This window comes from Bos taurus, chromosome 27 (assembly GCF_002263795.3).
Source record: "Bos taurus isolate L1 Dominette 01449 registration number 42190680 breed Hereford chromosome 27, ARS-UCD2.0, whole genome shotgun sequence".
In the NCBI taxonomy this organism is placed as follows: domain Eukaryota; kingdom Metazoa; phylum Chordata; class Mammalia; order Artiodactyla; family Bovidae; genus Bos; species Bos taurus.
Genome location: NC_037354.1, coordinates 33,833,865 through 33,842,576, shown reverse-complemented (window position 1 = coordinate 33,842,576; position 8,712 = coordinate 33,833,865). Strand labels below are relative to the sequence as shown.

At 49.6% G+C, this 8,712-nt stretch overlaps 1 non-coding gene across 1 annotated transcript; it reads left to right on the top strand.

The window, feature by feature from the left end:
- Window positions 1-1,037: 1,037 nt before the first annotated feature.
- TRNAG-UCC (transfer RNA glycine (anticodon UCC)) lies at window positions 1,038-1,110 on the top strand. The gene has a single exon. It is a non-coding gene; the product is annotated as a tRNA-Gly (tRNA).
- Window positions 1,111-8,712: the final 7,602 nt, after the last annotated feature.

The window sequence follows — 8,712 nt, the reverse complement described above, 5'->3', positions numbered from 1 at the left end:
TCTCATCAACACAAAGCCTCTTCCTCATTTCAGACTGCATGAAACACAGGCTCCCCACACCCATGTGGGAGTGGCCACATCAGAGTAAACTCAGCAGTACTCTGTGGTCAGACAGTGGAAGGGCTAGCATTTAGCTTTCCCGAGCTACCCTCACTTCCCTCACTTCCTGTGTGGTGTGGAAAGAACTTGGAATCTCCTGGGTGACCCTGGAGTGGGGAGGCACAGAGGCTGGGTGGAACCTGGCTAGAGCACATACCAGAGAGGAATGACCATGGTGGGGGCAAGATGGCGCTGTGGGCTAGGGGTTGCAGAATGAACGGCCTGGGCCCTGACCTCACGATTAGAGCCAGGGGCTCAGCACCAAGGGAGACCCAGGGGCCCACACTCCAGGGGCGGCCCAGGGGCTCAAGGCACCAACGGAGACCCCCAGGCCAAACCAGGGATAAAGAAGGCAGGGCTCCAGTTCAGTCAAGACAGAAAACGAACCACCCAACCCAGCAACAAACACTGGCCTGAAGCCAAGGAATGGGGCAAGCGGAACTTCAGTGGTCAACAGTCCAGGGAGCGTCCCAGACCAGCCACCCTGTAGCAGACACAATGAGGATCCAGCAAACCCTGTGTGGACTCCAGCCTGCTCCCCTCCACCCCCGGGGAACACAGTAAGTCCCGCTCACACACTCAGGCAGAGACTGAATTATCTGCAGAAAACTGCTCCCAACTGTGGAATTGGGCTAAGATTACAGGGCTGGCGTAAACCCGGTATCCCACCTCACAGTGGGACAGGGGCTCATTGAAAAGCTCCCAGCATTTCGTCAAATCTTCCATACTCGACTCAGAGGACAGTGGGCACTTTGGTGACTTTGCTCCCCGACATGAGCTTCTCCGTCACGTGTAGGAAAAGGCTCACGGGAACCTTGGGACCAGGTGAAGTGTTTATTACGGTCTCCATTATACATGGTGCAGAATCCAAGGTCTGGGGATAAAATGTCTCATCCACAGTCAAGAGGCATAGGGTACAAACCTACAAGAGGGAAACTTCCCTGGTGGTCCAGTGGCTAAGACCCTGCGCTTCCAATGCAGGGGGCCTGGGTTCGATTCCTAGTCAGGGAACTTATTCCCACATGCTGCAACTAAAGATCCCACAGGCTGCAATGAAGACTGAGATCCTGCGTGCTACAACCAAGATGCGGTGCAGCCAAATAAATAAATAAATATTGAAACACACACACACACAGGAGTTAGGCCTTTTGACCCCAGTTCCCTGCTCCTCTCGAAGGGCTGTGAGCCCCTTCTAGGAACGAGATGGGGGCACCCATGCACTTGGGCCGGGGGAGCCCTGCTGAAAGATACATATGCTCAGAAACAGGCTTCGGTTTCCCGTTCTGGTCCTGGTCATACCTTCAGCCTTCATTCAGGGGAATCTTCTGGCTGGAGAAGTCCCTTTGGCATATTTGCACCTGGCGGGCGCTTGGGGCTGGTCAAAGTCTACCCTCCGCCCATGATGCCAAGTGTTCCGGTCGGCACCCAGCTCACAGGATAGTGACAGAACAAAGCGTTTCCGTATCTCTCATTTCTCCCAAGTATCTCCTAAAATTGAAACCTCTGCATTGGCTGCAGTTTTCCTCCATCTGCAAAAACACATTAGGAAGAGAAAGAGGTTGGCAGCTGACTTCAGGCTTTTCCCCCCGGAGAGTTACTTACCTGACTTTAACCAGATGCTGTGTATCAGCCCGTCTCTCCCCTCCGCGCTTAGTGGGCAAAAGACAGAAGAAATACAAGGAATGCTTGCTACGCTCTGCACTCTCTCCCCCTCTCTTTCTCTTTCTCTCTTTCCCTTTTCTTTTTTTTTTTCCCCAGGACCGGATATACAAGTTCCAGAAGAGGAATATACATCCCCAGAGTCTGAAATCAAATCTGGAATTCATATCCTCTGTAAATGTACTTTATTAAAAGCAGGAATCAAGAAAGGTTTTGGAATTATTATATTGGAGAGCTTGATTGTGTAGAGAGGACTTGGAATTAGGGATAATTTTAGACATGTTTTGCAGGCAGCCTGCTCTTTGGATGAATGGAAACACTGGGTACTTTGGCATCAATCTTATCCCAGAGGTCTTAAAACCAGCCTTTAGACTCTGTTACCAACACGAGAAGGAAAACAGGAGGCTGCAGTAAGGCACGTTCGTCTATGATTACGCAATCGCGTGAACTGACAGTGTTGTAGGGACACAGAGTAGGTAATATTTTCAGACATCAGGCTGTCAGTTGGGAGGTAATGTTTGTAAAATCCGCTTGCTGACACTTCATGGTGTTAGTCCAGCCCCACACCACGGACATGGGTGGAAGGCATGAGTGTTTGTGTGTGTGTGTCTCTGTGTGTGGGCATGTATATGAAGAAGCTGAAAGGATTAGTTGAGGCCCAGAATCGGAGCTGGTGGAGACTGTGAGGTGCGAAAGTGGGGCAACTCCCGGGAAATCCATCTCCGCCCCCACCCTCTGCCTCCCACCCTCGCCCCTAGACATGCTGGTGGCCTGTATTCCTGGCTCTTCCCTGGATGGGGAACCAGGAACTTGTCCATTGTTCCCAGAAGGCCCAGACCATTTTCTATGTTAACTGTCTCTGAATTATTTTTCTCCCTCGATTTGGAATCACAACCTTCTGAATATCATTGCAAGCTCACGGTATTTCTCTGATGAAAACCGCCATTTCACAGGGGTCAGCCAACTCCACGGCGGGAGCACAGTGACTATGGGATTCGCATTCCGGTAATAAAAGATGAGCCAAGCCCTCCAACCCGTCAGAGAAAGGTGGGAGCCCCTGGAGACCCAGGAGGAGACTTTAGATTCTCAGAGGCCCCAGAAGTACAGAGAGGGAGTCAGTGTTTCTGAGCTCTTTTGAAGGAGAGCTATTGCTCTGTTAGGTGGAAGGCTTCTCACATGGCTCAGATGGTAAAGAATCTGCCTGCAATGCAGGAGACCTGGGTTCGACCCCTGGGTCAGGAAGATCTCCTGGAGAAGGGAATGGATACCCACTCCAGTATTCTTGCCTGGAGAATTCCATGGACAGAGGAACCTGGCAGGCTACAGTCCATAGGGGTCCCAAAGAGTTGGACACGACTCAGCGACTAACACTTTCACTTTCAGAGGAAAAAATTGGAATGCTGAATGGATGCTTGGGGCGACGGGGGGCGGGGTGCAGGGGGTGCTGCTAGCTGGCTGTCTGCTACTATCTCACTCCTTGACCCACACTGCCTGCTCTTTATTCACATCCGGGATGTCCCCTGTTCCTTTATGTAGAAAGTCCCCTCTCTTGGAACAGGCAGGAAAGTACAGCGAACATTTGGATGGCTAAGGTCCTTAACTTTTCACTTTGGCTGCCCTTTCCAAGACTGTTGAATTATTGTCTTAATTACAGAAGCCCTAAAGAGGAATTTGAAATCACCCCTGCAGCTCTCAGGAGAAATAGCAGTAGACTCCTCTTCCTTGGCTCTTGGACTGATTGGGGTTTCACCCGCCTCTCTCTCTCCTTCCGCGGGGTCCTGGCCTCCGGAGTCAGACAGCGTGGGCCTGGAGCCTCTGCTCTCAGCATCTCTGCAGGAAGGGTGGCCGCTTAGATTCCACGCTTCCTGCCGGCCTCTGACACCCGCTCCAGGGAGGTGGTTTGTAATGTTTGTCCCGTAAACTCTTAGGTAACTGTTCTGTTCCACCCGGGGAGGTCATGTGGCTCAGAGAGAAAAGCTGTGTTTTTCTTGTGGATATCTAAGGACACTGAGCTGCGGCCAGGCAGCCACGCCGCCAGAACCCCCAGTCTGAACAGAGAGCCCTGTTCGGGGAGCCAAGGGGAAATGACGCTCCCGGACAAGGGTCAAGTGCAAATCACCACGCCGCAGAAGCCCTGGCCCTGGGACATGCATCTGTCTTCCAAGACTTCCCCGCAGTAACGCCCCCTTTTCAAAGGGCGCAACGGATGAAGTGATACCTGGTTCTGAAATTCTCAAGCCCCTCGGCCAGAGGGTCCTGGGGCTTTTGCTTTCCTGGTGTTCACTTATGGCTGCGTTTCCCATCACTACTTCAGCCCTGGTTCTGAGTCTCCGCTCCCTTGAGTTCAGGGCCCCCGGTTGGTCTCTAAAAGCCAAAGGTGTGTGTGTGCTCAGTCGCTTCAGGCGTGTCTGACTCTTTGCGACCCCATAGGCTGTAGCCCGCCAGGCTCCCCTGCCCATGGGCTTCTCCAGGCAAGAATGCTGGAGTGGGTTGCCATTTCCTTTTCCAAGGGATCTTCCCTATTGACCTGGCATCTCTTATGTCTCCTGCATTGGCAGGCAGGTTCTTTACCGGTGGCATTACATGGGAAGCCCTTGCTTTACCCCACATGCACTGAGACAGCGGGTTCTGAGCATCTGGGAAGAAGGGACTGCAGCCCAGGACTCCCTGGGCCCAGGCTGGGCTCTACCCAGAGGCTGCTGGAAGCCTCACCACAGGCAAAAACAGGGCCAACCACTCTTCACTAGGATGTTTTATCTTCTTCCTTTTTTAAAAAATTTGAGGTATAATTGATACACCGTAAAATGCACATATATATTTATCAAAATATGCCCTCATTTACCCTCCACTCAGGTCAAACTCATAGACCTCCCCTAAGACCCCAGGAACTCCTTTGATGTTCATCCTGCTATTAAACGCTTGGAGTCATCACAGCAAAGCTTCTTGCCCCACAGCTAAATAAAGCAGCTGCGGCAGATTCCAATGTCTCCTTCTGAAAACTCGAAGTTCAGAGAGGTCAAGCGATCAGTTCCTGGCCACACTGCCAGTGAGAGATATGTGGTGGCCGGAACCCAGCTCTGGGCCCTTTCTCCTATTTCTGGACTTCCAGAAGAGCGCAGAGCTGTCTTCTGAGACAGCTGAGAAGACTGACCACAGGGCTTCCATGGTGGTCCAGTGGTTAAGAGTCCACCTTGCAATGTAGGGGACACTGGTTCGATCCCTGGTTCAGGAAGATCCCACGTGCCACCGGGCAACTAAGCACTGCAACGAAGACCCAGCTGAGCCCCCAAAATAAATAAATAAATCTTTAAAAAAAAAAAAAAAAGACTGAGCACAGACTAGGATGCAGATCACACAGAGACCAGAGGAGCAGAGGCCTGACGTCCTCGTGTCCAAGTGACACAGTGTCCAGGCTTCAGGATCCAGGCTGTCTCTCAGCTGGGGGCCACCCCTGACCGGCAAACGTGTGATATGTGTTCTCTCTTGACGCCCATTCCTTCTCTACCTTGAATGTAGATAACCCGTCCTCAGACTTTAGGATGCCCAAGAATCCTGGGTAGAGTGAGCTGTACATGCTGATTCTCAGGCCTGGGGCAGGACCCAAGAGTCTGCATTTTCAAGAGGCTTGTTCTCCTCCTCCCGCCACGCCACCTGTCCTCCCCGACACCCATCCAGGGGGTCTTTGACCAACGCTGTGTAAGGGGACCACTCTCAGTCTCCTCCACCCTGGAAGTGGCGTTAGTCACAGTTTCCAAGATTCCACCCCATCATACCCGCCTTCGCCCTTCCTGGAGGACTTCCCCTTTCCTTAACTTCTTCCTTCTTTTATCTTTGCTTTCTGCCTCTTCCCTGGATTGCGGGGTTGCTCTTGATCATGATTCTAATATTCAACTTGTTCATCTAACCTCTAGTCCTCTCTTGAATTGTCCCTTAATCTCTAGAAAGCCTTATGGCTATGGTGATTTGAGACAGTCCACACACACCAGATACACAAACAGTCCTACTGAAAATCCTTCCACGGTGTAAAGTCCAGACTCCTTCAAGAAGCACTGAAGACTCTTCAGTTTCTACTGCTTGCCTTCCAGTTTCATCATACCTCCTTCTTCTCTGAAACCTATCCTTCCTTCTCACGACGATTTCCAGCTGCTGTCATAACCTCGTGCTCAGGCAGTCTGCTCCATTTGCCTGGAAAAGCCCTCCTCTGGGACCCCTCCAGTTTTCAGGACCAAGGCTGAAGGAAGATTCCATCCTTTGGCAAAATTCCCAGCCTCTCCCAACACCCCCAGGAACGGATTGCTCCTTCTTTGGGGGCTATGTCTTCTCCCCCTGACGAATCCAGGCGCCCTGGATCCTCAGCACCTTGATGGGTCTGGGCCCTCACCATGGGGACTGAGGGTGGAGTCTCAATCCAACACTTCCATGGTGGTCCAGCGTTAAAATAACATACAAGTCAAAGTGTTTATAGTAAGTCCCCTACATATGACCTTTCAAGCTATGAACTTTCAAGATGCAAACGTTCATGGCATCGACACCAAGCGTGAGTGACACAGAAGCTTTAGCTTGCCCTTCATCTTTTACTGCTGGTGGCGATCCTTCAGCTCTACCATCCCCCACCTCCTCTCCTTCCTCCAGTCAGTGACTCTTCTTCCCTGTTTGCTTGATGCCAGTCCCTGGATGCCAGCTATTGTACTGTACAGCCCTCAAGGTGCTGTACAGTAAGATTTAAAATGTTTGTATTTTGTGTGTTTGCTTTTTATGTATTATGTGTGTGAAACATTACAAACCTATTACAGTACAGTACTATATAGCCGATTGTGTTAGGTACGTAGGTTAACTTCATTGGACTTACAAACAGACTGGACTTCAGGAACAGGCTTTCAGAACAGAATTCATTTGTACGACAGAGACTTACTGGATTGTGTTTCCTATGTGCTGGGCTCTGTTTTAAGTGTTTTTTTCGTATTCAGCTTATTTGTATAAAATGTGTTTTTCTCTGATGTTGGTAATTAGAGTGATCTGATGTCTGTGTAGTGTAATGTTTTAGGTTTCAGAGGATGCAACATAACTTTTAACTGTAGCATCTGTAAGAATCAATAAAGGCCATTGTCTCCCATTGATCTGAGGGTTCCACTTCTATACTGAGCTTCTCTGACGCATTCATCCTAGTGGGATTTTTTTTTTAACTTGTTTTCTTGTAGGCTTAAAAAAAATGCTAGTTGAATAATTTGAAGGGCAATTTTATTTATCACATCAACTCCATCTGCAGTATTTCTAAAAATTTGAATAAAAGTCAATGGGGGAAAAATGATTCAAAATATATAAATGATTCGACATATGGAGGTTTATTTTAAAAGCAACCTCTCCTGACTATGTCGGTTCCTGTAAGACATTTGGGATGCCACGAGGAAGAGGACAATGTCTCTAGACAAGCTTCATCCTCCCCTCGATTTATGATGCAGGAGGTGGATTTAGAGCTGAGGTGGCTCTGTGCAGAAAGGAGAAACCAGCAGCGGAACCCTCTAGATGCCTAGTGATCACTGGAATGTGTTGCCATTTCCCAGGGGGCAGTCAGTTTCAAGCCACCAAAATGCGCTTCTCGATTCATTAATCTCTTAGTTAGGGTGGGAGTGGAGACAGGGAAATCTACTCCAGATAAGCATGAAGTACAATATGACTTTGCCTTCTTGTAAAGAGCCATCATTCACGTAAATTGCATCCTTCAGCCTTTCAAGGGATTAAATGCTACACGACAGACAGCATCTGGTTCAAACAACAGCAAATCAAAGAGGGTAACAATACACCTCGTGGTGAATAACAGGCAGGCTCCTATATCCATAAGAGGCCAACAGCAGAGGGGGAAAAAGAGGCCTGTGAGAGGCACCGTAAGAAGGGTACACCTGTAGATGTGTCGGGGAAGATAGTGATGTTGGCTGGCATAATAACGCCATTCTTCTAACGTGACCCAAAGTGGCAGGCAGCCGCCCTCCTTCAGGAGCTGGAACACAGCTCTCGGTGACCCAGGGACCAGAAGAGAGAATAGGGTACAGAGACTCTCCTTTCTGAAAGCCACCAGCCCGGGACTTTAATTAACGCACAGACTCACGTTGGCTCCTTAGAGGGTCTCACTGGAAAGCAGAGGGAGAGGCCATTTGTCTGGAATTCGATAAAAAGGACTTGGAGTTTGACTTCTTTGTTTTGTCTCCCTTTTCTCACCCTCCCCCACCTCAATTCTCCTCCTCCCCTTCGTCTCCAATGCGGGCTCTCATTACTCTCATGACCTTTGCCCTCTGACCCTTCCAAGGAAGGATCAGATGCATGCCATTCACACCTCGGTGTAAAGTTAATCCTCTGGCATTTCCCAGGTATTCTGTTTTAGCCATAACCCCCTATGAAAAGCTCTCCTCTGTTAAAGGAATTTCAGGTGGAGATGAGTGTGTTTGGGGTGGGGTGGGGTCGGGTGCACTGATAAGAATCAAATTCTGGAAAGTTTGAGTGGCAGCGGCCTTGAGCATCACAGGCCATCCTTCTTTGGGACTCCCCCGCTAAGCCCCTCCATTGGGAGTATTAATATATTGAACGGTAGAATGCTCAGAACTATTCTGTGTGCTTTATTTATGTATTCATCTCTTTTAAAGTTAGTTTTAATTTCTATCAAAGCTGTATGCCCACCTTTTTTCTTTGGTGGTGCTCAAAGGTGGCTGACATTTAGACTTCTCTGGGAAAATGTTTTAAAATCCTGAAGTCTAGATTTCCCTCCAGACCAGCTAAGTAAAGCCTACTGGAGATATGGCCCAGATCTTGAGGGTTCTGAAGAGCCCCAGGTGATGCAGCCAGTGGCTGAGCCATCCACATGGATTTGAGGGAGATAAACTTACAAGGTATATTTAAAACCAGACCAACACACCTGCACGCTCCGTCGCTTCAGTCGTGTCCGACTCTTTGCGACCCTGTGGA